Genomic DNA, 16,403 nt, shown 5'->3' on the forward strand with positions numbered 1-16,403 from the left:
GCCATTTTTTAACTTCAAAATGCTGCAGCAATGGTAACATACTCTGTGTTGGCAGCACATAGGAGACATGGACCACTATCCTCACAAACAATGCAGTAGACCAGTCATCTGACAGGACTCCCAGCACACCACTCTTATCAACTCTGCTCTCATTACCCGAAGTGTCCACCAGTTCCAGGTCTGTTCGCTATCTACTTTCCGAACACACAATGGCTCTTCCAGCCAGCTTGTAGGCGGTGTAGCATTCGTACCCCCAGAGATGGACGCGGTTCAACCATATTGGCTCCAACCTCCATCTTGGGAAAGGATCATCCATCTTGTACAAACCTATCTCCCCTCATTCTCCCCCTCCTTTTCTGAGAGTCACAGTGACATTTGATCGGTGTGTGTGTTGGAAGTGTCACAGGCAGGCCAGGGCACAGCACGGAGCTCCGAGCTATAAACCATCTTTGAGCTGGGCGCCAGGCTGGCTGGGAAGCTGAGCAATCTGGCACCTCGTAAAAAGATAACCCAAGCCTTCCCGAGTTCAAAGACATTCCAGAGGAGTAGGAGACTAGATAACACTTTTAAAATCCATTTTTCCCCTATGTCTCATATCTTGGAATATGAGAGACTTACATAAAAACCAGGCATATCTTCAGATTGGCCACGAGAAGACAGTTTGATATGTCGCTCTCCTTGGCTGGAATATATAGGAAAGCAGAAAATTACATCTCTTGAACCCTTCAAGTATGTACTTCATATTTCATATGTAACCGTTCCTCAGATGCGTCTGCATATTAATCTACCCGCGGGTGGAACGTTACTTGTGCCTAGGGAAAGTTATGAGCCAAAATATGAGCTACGAGAGATTTTGGTTCTAGTTTGGGTCTCCGCCCAGACAATCCCTTCCCAAATGAGGCATTGGTCCTTGGCTTCAGAGACACTCCCTGTTGGGGGACGACAAAATAGGCTGTCAGGCCTAAGAGAGTTAAGTTGAAGAATTCTCCCGGTTAACATCAGAACTAACTTGGGAGACGTGCCCTTTTGCTCTGAAACTTGATCAGCTTAACCCAAGGCTGATTGGCAAGTACTTTAACCCTTTACCCACCTTTCTGTTACCTCTTTGCTGTGCTATTGTTCTATGTATATATATATATATATATATATATATATATACAGTTGTGTCCAAAATTATTCAACCCCCACTGAAATTGAGTGTTTTGGCCAGTTTGACATTGCTTTTGATCATTCAGTCATCTTGCTTACATTTACATTAAAGAGGCACTTGTAGGTCAGACAAATATAACATAACAGTTATAATGAAATAACCACAAATGTCTTTTCTGTGCTCACAGCATTATCAGTTTTATTCAACCCCCAAGTGACATTCAATCTTAGTACTTAGTACAGCATCCTTTTACAGTTATAACAGCTTTTAAACGTGAAGCATAGCTTGACACAAGTGTCTTGCAGCGATCTACGGGTATCTTCGCCCATTCTTCATGGGCAAAGGCCTCCAGTTCAGTCACATTCTTAGGCTTGCGCACTGCAACTGCTTTCTTTAAGTCCCACCAGAGGTTCTCAATCGGATTTAAGTCTGGTGACTGCGATGGCCACTCCAAAATGTTCCAGCCTTTCCTCTGCAACCATGCTCTAGTGGACTTGGAGGTATGCTTGGGATCATTGTCCTGTTGAAAGGTCCAACGTCTCCCAAGCCTCAGGTGTGTGACGGACTGCATCACGTTTCCATCCAATATCTCCTGGTACTGAAGAGAATTCATGGTACCTTGCACACGCTGAAGCTTCCCTGTACCTGCAGAAGCAAAACAGCCCCAAAGCATGATTGACCCTCCACCATGCTTCACAGTAGGCAAGGTGTTCTTTTCATCATAGGCCTTGTTCTTCCTCCTCCAAACATAGCGTTGATCCATGGGCCCAAACAGTTCTAATTTTGTTTCATCAGTCCACAGAACACTATCCCACAACTTTTGTGGTTTGTCCACATGGCTTTTGGCATACTGCAGTCGACTCTTCTTATTCTTTGGAGACAGCAAGGGGGTACGCCTGGGAGTTCTGGCACGGAGGCCTTCATTACGCAGTGTGCGTCTTATTGTCTGGGCTGAAACTTCTGTACCCACATCTGACAAATCTTTTCTCAGTTCCTCAGCAGTCACACGGGGACTTCTCTCCACTCTACGCTTCAGGTAGCGCACAGCAGTTGAAGTCAGCATCTTCTTTCTGCCACGACCAGGTAGCGTTTCAACAGTGCCCTTTGCCTTGAATTTGCGAATGATGCTTCCTAAGGTGTCTCTTGGTATGTTTAACATCTTTGCAATCTTCTTATAGCCATTGCCCTTCCTGTGAAGAGAAATCACCTCTTCTCTTGTCTTCCTGGACCATTCTCTTGCCTTCACCATGTTTGTAACCACACCAGTAAATGTCTAGAAGGAGCTGAGTATCACAGTCATTTTAAAGCTGCCTAATTGGTGCTTATTATGCTTGATTGCTGCTCGGTGACATCCACAGGTGTTTTCAATACCTGATGGAAAGCACCTGTATGAACCTCTGTTCTTCAGAGTGGTAGTCTTTAAGGGGTTGAATAATTGTGGCAATGAAGAAACCACATAAGAACCATTTACTACTGTATTACATAAACAATTGATGTCATTTTAGTTGCATTTGGGTAGTTACAACGTCCTTGTAGGATTTGATTCTGAATACAATTCCAAATGTACACTATAGTCCCTAAACCCCTTTACAGCATTGGGGGTTGAATAATTTTGGACACAACTGTATATATATATATATAGGTTACATCATTTTTCTGTAAATATTTTTACTGCACCCTTTTGACCTTTTAGTAATAAATCTGTCTTTCTGAAGGTGTTGAACTGTTTCTATAGCTCGTTGATGCAACTTACGAATTCCTGCCTCTAAAAGAGCGCTACTGTGTTTGTTTAACCCTCTGTATAACCTGTCTGCGGTGACAGTGCTATACAGTTGATTATCTCAACCATCGTAGTGTTATTGCTGATATTGCCGAGTTTCCTCTTTCTCTGTATAAAAAGGAGGTGGTGGCAGTGTGAAGGGTTAATTGCGTAATTAACCTGACCCAGTAACAATCGCATTCAGGCTACACATCGATTTGTGGTCCATTAGCTGGAAAATCATTGTGCAGGGTGCAGCTGGGCGTGGCATTGCTACGCACGTGGCATCGCAGCTTCAGATTGGCTAGTCCTTTGATCATGAGTTTGGTGAGAAGGTCAGGGGTCTGACGCGCGACCGTCACAGGCAGGTCACCCTATTTTTCCATACATGTGACCGGCACATGCAGACAGGGTCCCTCCTACATGCAGAAGTTCAGGACCACCTGTTAATTAAAATGCCTAAGCTCACTCTTTGCCAGTTCCAGGACAAGGTCACCAAGCGCCCAGGGAAAGGATGGCAAGCTGCGCCCCCCCATGTGTACAGTTCACATCTCAGTCTCCGAGTGGCACCCACTGGGAATGAAGGCGGCTTCTACGTCTTTCCCTCTCCAGTCATGTGATATGACACATGACAAGGGGAGACAGGAAGAGAAGAGGGGCAGTCTGCCGTCATTCCCCACCATGCTGAGATTGAAGTATGTTCTCGGAGGATGCCCTCTCTCTCCTTTCCACAGTAGGCTGATATTGGAGGGAGGAGAGAGCAAAATCCTTCCTCCAGCAACTATCAGGGGTCCTGCTCCTGATGGTAGTGACTCTGCAGGCACTCCTGTCAGCAGGGGTGTTGCTGGTGTAGCACTTCTCCCTTAGGAGTCCCTGGGTTTTGGGTTCCCCTATAGTCCTGCACAGCCAGGCAACATTTTCTTCACACTTGCACACTGGAGTCAGTAAACAGCCCTTGAGTTTGTTTTTTTTAAGGGGTGTTTATGAAGGGATATTGATTTTGGATGAGGTTGAGGAGTGTAGAACAAAGGGTCACAGGAGTGCAGAACAGCCTGTAATCCTGTGATCCCAAGGAGAGGTATAGGCAAAAGAACTTTGGCTATACAGGTGAAACTCAAAAAATTAGAATATCGTGCAAAAGTTCATTTATTTCAGTAATGCAACTTAAAAGATGAAACTAATATATGTGATAGACTCATTAAATGCAAAGCAAGATAGTTCAAGCCATGATTTGTCATAATTGTGATGATTATGGCTTACAGCTCATGAAAACCCCAAATTCACAATCTCAGAAAATTTGAATATTGTGAAAAGGTGCAATATTCTAGGCTCAAAGTGTCCCACTCTAATCAGCTAATTAAGCCATAACACCTGCAAAGGGTTCCTGATCCTTTAAATGGTCTCTCAGGCTGGTTCAGTAGGAATTACAATCATGGGAAAGACTGCTGACCTGACAGTTGTGCAGAAAACCATCATTGACACCCTCCATAAGGAGGGGAAGCCTCAAAAGGTAATTGCAAAAGAAGTTGGATGTTCCCAAAGTGCTGTATCAAAGCACATTAATAGAAAGTTATGTGGAGGGGGAAAGCGTGGAAGAAAAAGGTGCACAAACAGCAGGGATGACCGCAGCCTGGAGAGGATTGTCAGGAAAAGGCCATTCAAAAGTGTAGGCGACTTTCACAAGGAGTGGACTGAGGCTTGAGTCAGTGCATCAAGAGCCACCACACACAGACGGATCCGTGACATGGGCTTCAAATGTCGTATTCCTCTTGTCAAGCCGCTCCTGAACAACAAACACTGTCAGAAGCGTCTTACCTGAGCTAAAGAAAAACAGACCTGGTCTGTTGCTCAATGGTCCAAAGTCCTCTTTTCTGATGAGAGCAACTTTTGCATCTCATTTTTCCAAGGACCCAGAGTATGGAGGAAGAATGGAGAGGCACACATTGCAAGATGCTTGAAGTTCAGTGTGAAGTTTCCACAGTCTGTGTTGATTTGGGGAGCCATGTCATCTGCTGGTGTTGGTCCACTGTGCTTCATTAAGTCCAGGGTCAACGCAGCCGTCTACCAGGAGATTTTGGAGCACTTCATGCTTCCTTCTGCAGATGAGCTTTATGGGGATGCTGACTTCATTTTCCAGCAGGACTTGGCACCTGCCCACACTGCCAAAAGCACCAAAACCTGGTTCAATGACCGTGGGATTACTGTGCTTGATTGGCCAGCAAACTTGCCTGACCTGAACCCCATAGAGAATCTATGGGGCATTGCCAAGAGGAAGATGAGAGACATGAGACCGCACAATGCAGAAGAGCTGAAGGCCGCTATTGAAGCATCCTGGTCTTCCATAACACCTCAGCAGTGCCACAAGCTGATAGCTTCCCTGCCACGTCGCATTGAGGCAGCAATTGCTGCAAAAGGGGCCCAAACCAAGTATGAGTACATATGCATGCTTATACGTTTCAGAGGTCCCCTATTGTTCTATGTACTACCCTTGTTTTATTGATTGCATGTAATATTCTAATTTTCTGAGATTGTGGATTTGGGGTTTTCATGAGCTGTAAGCCATAATCATCACAATTATGACAAATCACGGCTTGAACTATCTTGCTTTGCATGTAATGAGTCTATCTCGTATATTAGTTTCACCTTTTACTGTAAGTTGCTCGGTATTCAAATTTTTTCGAGTTTCACCTGTACTTCTCCTTCAAAGGGGAGCAATAAGGGGCAGCAAAAATGAGGTTCAGCTGCATGTTTTCACTGCCCCCCAACCACAAATGTAAATGAACCCTAATAGTCAGCTATAGGAAAAAGGATAGAGCACATTGCCTCCAACCATATTCATCTAATAGCACAATAGTTACTTTAGTAACTATTAAGAAAAGTCCACTGAGCACATGGATTAATAAAAGACAGAAGTTGTCAAACAAATCTGATTTCTTTTTATGAGGAGGTGAGCAAAACCTTGGACAGAGGGGTGGCGGTGGACATGGTATACTTGGACAGAGGAGTGGCGGTGGACGTGGTATACTTGGATTTTGCAAAAGCGTTTGACACAGTTCCCCACACATGGCTAATGTGTAAGGTAAAGTCTACGGGCTTGAAAAAATATCTATGTAAATGGATAGAAAACTGGCTAGATCGTATTCAGAGAGTAGTGGTTAATGATTCATTCTTACTTTTTATTATATTTATAAACAATATAGGGTCTGAGATTAAAAATACCATTTCAGTCCTTGCAGAGGACACCAAAATTTGCAGTGGAATAATGTCCTTACAGGGTGTCTCCAACTTACAAACTCACTTCAATGCACTGTTTAATTGGGCAACCATGTGGCTGTCAGGAATCCAGATATGACCAGAGATGTGTGGACTGACACAGGGAATATCAGGCTTCAGGAGTGATGTAAAATAATATAATTTATTTGTAAGACACTCCATTATATAAACACACAGTGCAAAGCAAAAACCAAGTATCCAAAACATCCACCAAATATATACACGTGCAGAGTCAAATCGTAGTCAAGGCTAGCCGGGGTCATACTCTGGAGATCGAGCATGGGGCGCTGGGAGCCAGACAGGACAAGGAGCGGATCACAGGAGCAGAGAGAGCAGGTAGGAAGGAAACCGGCTGAAATGAAGGGATAAGCAGTAGAGATAAGGAGCTGGGTCCAGAAGTAGGTAACAGGAGTAGGAGCAGGTAGCAGGAAGCAGGTTCAGGTACACAGGATAACAGAAATATGGATGTTACAGGCACATGGGAACAAAACACCAAGGCCCTGATTACAGGCATGATTGCTGTTGAAATACACCTCCTGCAATCAGCTTTAGATGATGACTTGATTGCAGGAGGTGAGATCCTGGCTGCTGAAAGGCACACGCTGGTAAACCCCGGTACTGCAGCCCATAGAGCAGGTGAGCCACAGCACCACCAGCGTTGAGCCCTTTCCTGACAGTGGCAAATGAGATTTAATGTTGATAACTGTTGGGGGCTAAGAATATGCATGCATCATACATACTAGGGGGAGTACAACTGGGGGAATCAGTGGTGGAGAAGGATCTGGGAGTTCTGGTAGATCACAAGCTTAATAATTGCATGCATAGCCAAGCTGCAGTTTCTAAAGTGACCAAAATCCTCTCGTGTATTAAAAGACGTAAAGACCCCAGAGAGAGATCATTTTACTCCTGTACAAATCATTAGTTATACCTCATCTGGAATATGCAGTTCAGTTTTGGGCACAAATTCACAAAAAGAACATTGGGGAACTGGAGAAAGGGGGGATATGATCAACATGTATAAATACATCAGTGGTTCATATTGTGAACTCGGTGTAGAGTTATTCCCCCTGAGGTCATCGCAGAGGACAAGGGGGCACTCTTTACATCTGGAGGAAAAGAGATTTAATCTCCAAATACATAAAGGTTTCTTCACAGTATGAGCTGTGAGAATGAGGAATAGACTCCCTCAAGAGCTGGTCCTGGCTAGCTCATGGAATTGCTTTGCAAAAAGGCCTGGATTCTTTCCTAGATACACAGAATATAACTGGTTACTAACATTTATAGGTAAAGTTGATCCAGGGAATATCCGATTGCTTCTCGGGGGATCAGGAAGGAATGTTGTCCCCTGCAGGAGCAAATTGGATTGTGCTTTGCTGGTTTTTTTTGCCTTCCTCTGGATCAACTGTGGGTATAAGATTATAACTTTTTTTTTTAATGGTTGAACTAGATGGACTTTTGTCTTTTTTCAGCCATACTAACTATGTAACCATGTAACACATGGGAAAAATCAAATCCACAGTGATCATATCCTTAGGGAAAAATAGCAGAACATAACCACACTGTACCTGTACTGCTTGTTGTTTAGATTTGCCTGGCTATAGACCTGGCATCTTCTGTTGGCCTCTGTCCCTGCCAGCCGGCCCGCACACAACCTGTATGAATTCAGCATTCTTACCTCTGCCCAAGTCTAGTATTTTTTCTCAACTTCTGCCCCCACTGTCCAGTCCGCCCACTTCTTATCAGACCTGTGGAACAAAGTCTAGGATAGTGCTTCAGATGGTGGGTGGCTGGGTGGGCCGGTGGGAAAGGACAAAAACCGAGACTAGAAATAGGAAGATCTAATAATACTAAATCCTTACAAGGTTGTGGGTGAGCCAGCGGGCGGGGACAGAAGCCAAGATTAGACTCTGGCAGATCTAAGAATATTGAATCCTTACAGGTAATGGGTGAGCTGGCGGGGAGAAGGAAAAAGTGTTGGTCCTGTTACAGAGATAAAAGAAAAGCTGAGGTTCCCAAAGTGCTCCCCTCAACACTGCGCCCAGGGCAGGTGCCCCGTCGCCCCCCCTTGCCCTGTTCTTTGGTTAGATACACAGATGCAGGCCTTGAGCCATAGACTTTTTCTCATCCCCCTGGTCACAGTCCATTAACCCCTTAGTGCACATAGTACACTGTGGATTTTGTACAAGTTGAAAACTTATGGACATTTGCGAGGCTTTTGCCCTCACATGTGAGAGACTGTCCTACTTAAACTATCACTGCCATTTTGCTACAGACTCTGTCTTCTAACCTAAAGACTGTCATGTCCTTTTTTCTTTTCATGGATATCTACTATACAGTTGAGATAACAATTTAGTTGACCTTCATTTTATGTTCTTGTAATGTCATTATCTAGTCATATGTTAATTTATATCTACTGGTTAATCACAACATATGCCTAATCTGGCCTTCATCTGGTCATATGTTAGTCTATATCTACCATATAGTAATATGACATATAGTAATATGACAGTTGTCATATTTGGCCTTCAGCCGGAAGGCAACAGGGGCTTTGAACTTAAAGAAAGAATTATGTTGAATAAGTAATTCTCATTGGCTCTGTAATATGTTACGTAATATCATCTCATGTCTTTGGGACATAATCAGTACATAAAAACCATCCCAAGAGGTACTGAATTTCAGAATGATAATCTACTTTAATTGTTCTCCCTCATGTGGTAAATAAACCTTCGCTTTGCATAGCAAGAAGTCTTTACTCTTTTATCAAGGGGTAAGTCCAGCCCAGACAACCCAAGCATAGGCCTACATCTTGCTTATGGTCCAGGTGAGAGCTCTCTAAGTCAAACTAAACATCCAGGTGCCCATGTTACATTGGAGCCCAAGTCACCTGGTATGTTTCACCTGAGGGGATTGTTTTTCACCGCCAAGAGGGTGACTTCGTTCTTCCAACCACCACCAGCTCCATGGTGGAACAGGTCTGCACTAACACTTGGAAAATGGCATTGGCACTCAGGAAGTCAAGGACAAGGATCAATATCTTTTAATTTACATGTAATAAAGGATAATGAGAATATTGTCCATAGTCCTTGAAAGTTAAAAGTCCATATAGACTACAGTATACCTGAAGCAGAGCGAAAGCAGACAGCTGTCAGAATAGAAGCTCTTCTGCAATGCGCAAATAAGAAAGAAATACATCAGCACTTTCTGAGTAGTGTACTAAAAACAGGTTTAATAATAAGATGAAGCAACTCACAAGAGAAGCATATAGGCTTGCATATTACATAAAATGCTCTCTTCTGCTAACAATCAGATCTGGACCACTGGGGGTGACATATTCCAAGACACGTTTGGTCGCACTGGTGGTTCCCAAGGCTCCAAATTAGATTGGAGGTTTTTTTTAACAAAGACATGTAGCAGAATACATTTTGACCTAAATTTATGAAGACATTAGATTTGTTTATTTTTTATTGGATACGTTTTATAGCAGAAAGTACACAATATTGTTTTTTTTTTCAAAATCTTAAGTATTTTTTCATTTATATAATAAAAACCCCAGTGGTGATCACTTGCTACCAAAAGAAAGCTCTATTTGTGTGAAAAAATTATATAAATTTCATTTTCATTTGGGTATAGCGTTGCATGACCGCGCAATTGCCAGTTAAATTAGCGCAGTAAAAAATGACGGGGGTTAAACCACCGGAGCTCAAGTGGTTGTAATATACCCTGTAAAGTGACTGGCCTCAGGTGATACACAGAGATTAAACAAATCCTCCTACATAAGCTGTACCTGTTTATCTGCAGTCTTCACTTCTTCATCTTCATTCAAAGTGCTGCATTAATAGAGCTTGTCTGAGAGTTCAGAAAAAGGTGGTGGAGAGCTTAAATTAAATTCTGAAGAGCTCATTGAGGAGAGTTCTGAGAGCTGATTGGAGGAAAGAACCACCCCCCCCCCCCCACGCAGCTCACAAGAACAAAGCTGAGGGTGTCAATCTGCTGGAGGTCCCTTCCCTGTCACCTTTTGTCTATTGGTGTCAGGAAAACTTGTCAGAAGTGATTCATGCTGATAGCAGAGGAACGAATTAGCAGACAGAAATGACACTTAGTGCTCTTTTCTTTTTTTTAATCAAAGAAAGTTTTCTTAAGTAACAAACATAACAAGTATACAGCAATTCCAGAAATTCCTCTTACATATACAGCAAATATCATCGGTAAAGGAAGCAAACCAAGTAGGCGTCCATGATATTGTATTAGTGTACAGTTGTCAAGCTATAACATGAATATATCAGACTGGATGTCGCTCCACTTCCTTAAACTGAACCTCTCCAAAACCAAGTTTCTTGTCTTCCCCCCAGCCCGGACACCACCCCCCATTGACTTCTCCATCACATCCAACAACGCCACCATCAAACCCGTCCCGCAGGCCAGAGTACTTGGTGTCATTCTGGACTCCAACCTATCCTTCCAGCCCCAAGTCCAATCTTTAACAAACTCATGCAGACTCCACCTCCGCAACATCGCCAAAATACGTGCGTTCCTAACTCCATAAACCACTAAACAGCTCATCCACTCCCTCATCATATCACGACTCGACTACTGCAACTCCCTCCTCACTGGCCTGCCTCACCGCTGGCTATCCCCGCTTCAGTCGATCCTGAATACGGCTGCCAGACTCATTCACCTTTCCAACCGCTCCGTTTCCGCCACCCCCCTCTGCCAATCCCTCCACTGACTTCCGATTGCGCAATGGATCAAATTCAAAATCCTAACGCTGGTGTACAAAGCTGTCCACCATACTGCCCCGAACTACATCACTGACCTAATATCCAAGTACCGCCCAGCACGCACACTCCGCTCCTCACAAGACCTCCTTCTCTCTAGTTCCCTGGTCTCCTCCTCCCATGCCCACCTCCAGGACTTCTACAGGGTGTCACTCATCCTATGGAATTCCCTGCCCCAACCCATCAGATTATCACCTACTCTCCTCTCCTTTAGGCGCACCCTGAAAACACATCTCTTCAGGGAAGCCTACCCCACCCCCTGCTAACTTGCCGACCTCCTCCACTCTTCCTACCACTCCATCCCCCACAGCTATCTCCTCCTGTGCCACCATCCCCTCCCTCCTAGATTGTAAGCTCGAAAGAGCAGGGCCCTCAATCCCGTCATGTTTTGCATTGTATTGGTATTGTTCTGTCACATGTTCTGTCCCCCTTTGTAATGTACAGTGCTGAGTGAACTATTGGTGCTTTATAAATACTGTATAATAATAATAATGAACACAACAGACTAGATGCAATGCAAATAATACAACAGCAGCTGAGAGTAGGTGAGCAAAGCAATGGCAGATAGACAGCTCATTGGGATACACCATCAACTAGTAAGAAGTTTGTCTAGGACCAAATCCAGTGGGCTCAGGCCCGGAGTACCCAGCCAGGGGCCCCATAGATCATCAAATTTACGGAAGCAGCCTCTATGTGGGTTTATGAATTCCTCAAGTCGAAGAGTTTCACCAATGCATTGTACCCACTCTTTATGAGAGGGAGATTCAGATGACTTGCAATGCCGTCGTAGAACCTTCCGAGCCTGGAAGAGAGCTCTAGCAACCACCTCCTTAGTGAGAGTTGGTAATTGGAAGTCATCTAAAATACCCAACAAACAGGGTTTGGACCCAAGTGGGATAGAAACTTGAAACACGGTATTTATGGTGTGTATCACACCAGTCCAAAAATGTGTAATTTGGGGCATCACCACAATAAATGAATTAAAACCCCATGGTCTCTACAGCATCTACCACAGGTAGGGGAGTCCAAAATACCCATTTGGAAAAGCTGGGCTGGAGTAAAATGTGCCCTTAATACTACATACAGTTGTTGTGTCACATTGACGGAACATTGGGGCACTGCCTGGAGAGTCTCGTCCCAATGCTTTTCCACAAAAGAGCCAACATCTGCCTGCCATCTGTCTCTAAATGTCAGAGGAAAAGACTGTAAAAACTCTCCCTGCAACATTGTGTAGCACCCAGACATAAAGCCTTTGGTAGATGTTGTGTTACCCATCATATTGAAAATTGAGGTTGGCGAAGAACTCCACACCACTGAGGGGCTTTGCGTCAGTACTGCATGCTTCAATTGAAAGTAATAAAATAACATTGTTTTTGGCAGGGAGAATGTAACACTTAAAGTGTTACTAAACCCACAACAGTACAATCAGTCTGTATATGCAGTATACCATGCTTGTTATACTTACTGTGGAACCAAAGGAGTTAATCCTCTGCATTGTGTAAAAGGCTGATTGATCCTTTCTCCTCTGCCCCTTCTCTTGTTGAAATGACCACCTGATACAGACTGAGTCTGTAGTCACATGCACATGCTCAGTTTGGTGTGTATTGCTAGAGAGGTTTTTTTTTTTATCTTGGGAGAGCGTCTGTGATCAGCACTGTCCAGACAGACGGTCAAGGGTTTCACATCCTCCTAGAGCAGAAAGAAAACTACTCCTACAAGCTTTAACCAGTGCTCTGTTGAAGTCACAAGACTGCTCTAACTGCTGATGACGAAAGGTATTTAGCAGTTTATATTTACTAAATTAATTGCATTTCCATGTTGTGTGTACTGTGGGAGACCAGATATAGTGAATGTGGGGTCCTGGGTTTAGTATCACTTTGATTCTTCAAAAGTACAGAGGGAACCACCCTTGAAGATATCCATCAAGTGTATAACCCCATATTTTCGGCAACAGGGAGTGTGTTGTAGCTTAATTAGTTCATTGTAATTGATATTGTGCCATATGGGACTATATTGAATAAAACCAGAGACCTGTTGTAGCTGCTTAGTCTTATTCCAGACTTTTTGAATTAGGGTTTACGTAGGCAAAAGCCTATTAGATTTGGCAAATGCTCCGGCCTCCAATCCTATTGGCAGATCTACCACCTCTGCTGTGTGAATTAGAATAGTGGTGAAGGAATTGAGGGGGGGGGGTAACTGCTGGTTCGGGATGGGAGCCATACCCTTACAGAGGTGCTGCAACTGAGCCGCAAAGTAATAAAGCCAGGTATTAGGCATTGCCAGACCACCAGCATCCTTAGGCCACTGTAAATGTTCAAGCCGTACCCTAGGAGCTTTATCATGCTACAGCAATTGTCTAAAGATGGAATTCACCATTCAAAAGATGCGCAATAGGATAACTATAGAGGCATTGTGCAAAAGGTGCAATAGCTGGGGCATGAAGATCATTCTGAGCAAGTTAACCTTACATGCCAGAGATAATCGGAGTCTATTCCAGATCTTGATTTTGTCTCTAAAATGGTTTAGTAGGGGATGTAAATTTAGCCTGCAGAAGTCAACTGGTTGAGGAATACTCTGTTCCCCCACGTATTTAAAAGAGGTGGTAACAGGTACAGAGCAGGAGGGAGCAACACCCTGTGCAGAGCTAGTGTCTAGAAGCATCAGCATGGACTTGTACCAGTCAATTCCAGAGAATGTCCCAAATCTAGTGATGGTTGTCATGGACGCCTCCAGAGAACTAGAGGTATCCGCCAGCAGTAATATAGTGTCATCAGCATATAGAATAACTTTCTCATGTAGTGTACCATACTGAAAGCCAACAATCTCAGGGCTGTGCCTAATTGAGGCGGCTAAGGCCTCAATGACTATTGCAAATAATAGCGGGGATAAGGGGCATCCCTGGTGGGTGCCCCTTCCCAGAGGTAATGTGGGAGACACTCGCCTGGTCTCCTTAATGGGCGCCACTGGTTGGTCGTAAAGTGAATTAACCCAAGATGTGAAAATGGGGCCAAAGCCAACCTTGGAAAGAACAGCCCAGAGGTACAGCCATTATATGCTGTCAAAGACTTTGGTGGTGTATAATGACTGCAAAGCTCTCTCCCCTATGTTGGCTGTCCTAGCCTGGATGTTGAGAAACAGCCTCTGCAGGTTAACTGCGGTTGACTTCTGAGGCATAAAGCCAGATTGGTCTGGGTGTATAATCGTAGAGATAACCTTATTAAGATGGACAGCCAGTACCTTTTGCCAAAATTTTAATGTCAGTTTGAACCCATGTCAGTAGGATCCTTGCCTGGTTTTAGGACACTTTGTGCTCTTTAATTGAAACAAGTACACACTATAGAGGGATATGCTTTGTTCATATTTCATGTATGAAGTGTACAACCACTTTAAAGTATAACTAAACTCATATCTTTTACAGCTAAGGAAGCTGCCATCTTATGATTGGCAGCTTGGTTGATGATATAAAATGTGCAATCCTTTCTATTTCAGGATCCCCATAGTAAACTGACCTTTGAGAAATTATATTCTACTTCAAATAAAGGTTCATATGGTGTTACAAATAGCTTATCAGTAAGAAGAGCCAAATATTGTTATCCTGTACAAGTCAGAATTGTTGCAGTAGAAGTATTTCAGGATATATTTAAGCAAGAACTGATTTCTCTAGACACACATAAGAAGTTGTTTAAATTTAGTAGTATGTATAAATCAGAGTTGAACTACATAGCTTTACTCCCTCTTAAAAATCATTTTGAAATATACAGTCTGTGTGCAAATGAACGCCAGGAGATTCTGCTCCTAACAACAGATTTTTTGTTAAAACACATTTTTTTTTCTTTTTGATTGTGTCTATAATTTACAATTATACGAAGCTTCCATGGAAGCTAAATTTTGTCCTTCTCTGGGAAACCTATATACGGGCTGGTGGAAGAGATGTTCATTTTCTCAGAATTAAACCCTATTTATTGGTATACGTTCGGCCAGCTTCTGTCGGACAGCCTGGTGTACACACGGGCAGAGGTCCCTAACTCTTATTCATACATACACATTCTAGGGCCAATTTAGACAGGAGACAATTAGTCTATCAGCATGTGTTTGGAATGTTGGAGGAAACTGGAGTACCTGAAAGAAACCCACGCAGGCACAGGAAGAACATGCAAACTCTGTGCACGTAGTGCCATATTTGGGATTTGAACTGGAGACCCTAGTACTGCTAAGCGAATGGGCAAATTTAACACTCAGGAATGTCAGGAAAGAATCATTATATAGCAAAATAAAAGTGAGCGCTATCCATATAGCAGCTGAACACTCAAGGTAACCAAATAAAACCTTATCGTAAACAGTAAAATAGAGAAGTGCAGCGCTTAAAACATTAATCAGCAGTATATGGAATATCCCACATTAAAATGATAAGAGCAATAAGTAATAAATATAAAAATTCCTATATAAATCACAGTCTGTGTGGATATAAGGTGCAAGAGAAATATTAAAATCCAGTGGTGGTGCTCCAAGAGGTGGTGCTTCAGAGGAAGAATGGCATACTACTGATCTCTGAACTCTGTATTACATATTACTGGCCCCTGCATTCTGAGTTAAATACTATTGACCTCTGCATTACATGCTACTGACCTCTGAATTACTGAATACTTTTAACTTCTGAATTTCATACTATTGACCTCTAAACTATTATTTACTCCTGACCGCTGAACTCTTTGTTACTTACTATTGACCCCAGCACTCTGCCTTACTTTTGAATCTGAACTCTGAGTTACTTACTACTGCCGATCCCACTTTATTGGCCTCACCTACTTGTGCTTGAAGGTGGCACGGTGAGCCCTGATACCTTCAAGGCGCTCATTCCGATGATGTATGCTTATCTTGGTGCCTCCTGAAATATGGTAATTTTGCCTTTATATCTAAACTGCCTGCCTCTAGTTCTGAATGTCTGTGAACAATTGTTTGAGGGCATGTTAAAAATTGGGGTGTGGCTACAAATGTGGGTTGTTTTGTGAGTATGGTCGGTGGTGTGTCCTCAGATTTTTGAAAATCTAATAACCTATAACTTGCCATACATGGAGTGGATTTTGACTGGTGCATGATACAGTATTTTGATAGCTGGTTGGGTAAGCTGTCAGAATACAACTAAAGCAGTGGGAGATTGGTCCATCCATGCTCTGTGGATGGCGGAATCTGTTAGATTTCCATGTTTTGGCTAGTTTTAGCCTTGAGGGAACCAGCAATTGTATCACACACAGCAACATATGGGTTTGTGAGGGGGACCCAACTTATTTCCACGTGGCTGACACATTCAGCTGGGCTTTGTCTACAGATACAGGGTCTTGGGGATCACGATGGTGTTCCGCCCAAACCCACATACTATTCACGTGCAAGGAAGTCGGTCCTCCTCATCCTCCTGGTCGTTATATACATTAAACCCTTCATACCTGAA

This window comes from Staurois parvus, unplaced genomic scaffold, assembly GCF_062004578.1.
Source record: "Staurois parvus isolate SC_StPar_1 unplaced genomic scaffold, SC_StPar_1.0 ptg000117l, whole genome shotgun sequence".
NCBI lineage: Eukaryota > Metazoa > Chordata > Amphibia > Anura > Ranidae > Staurois > Staurois parvus.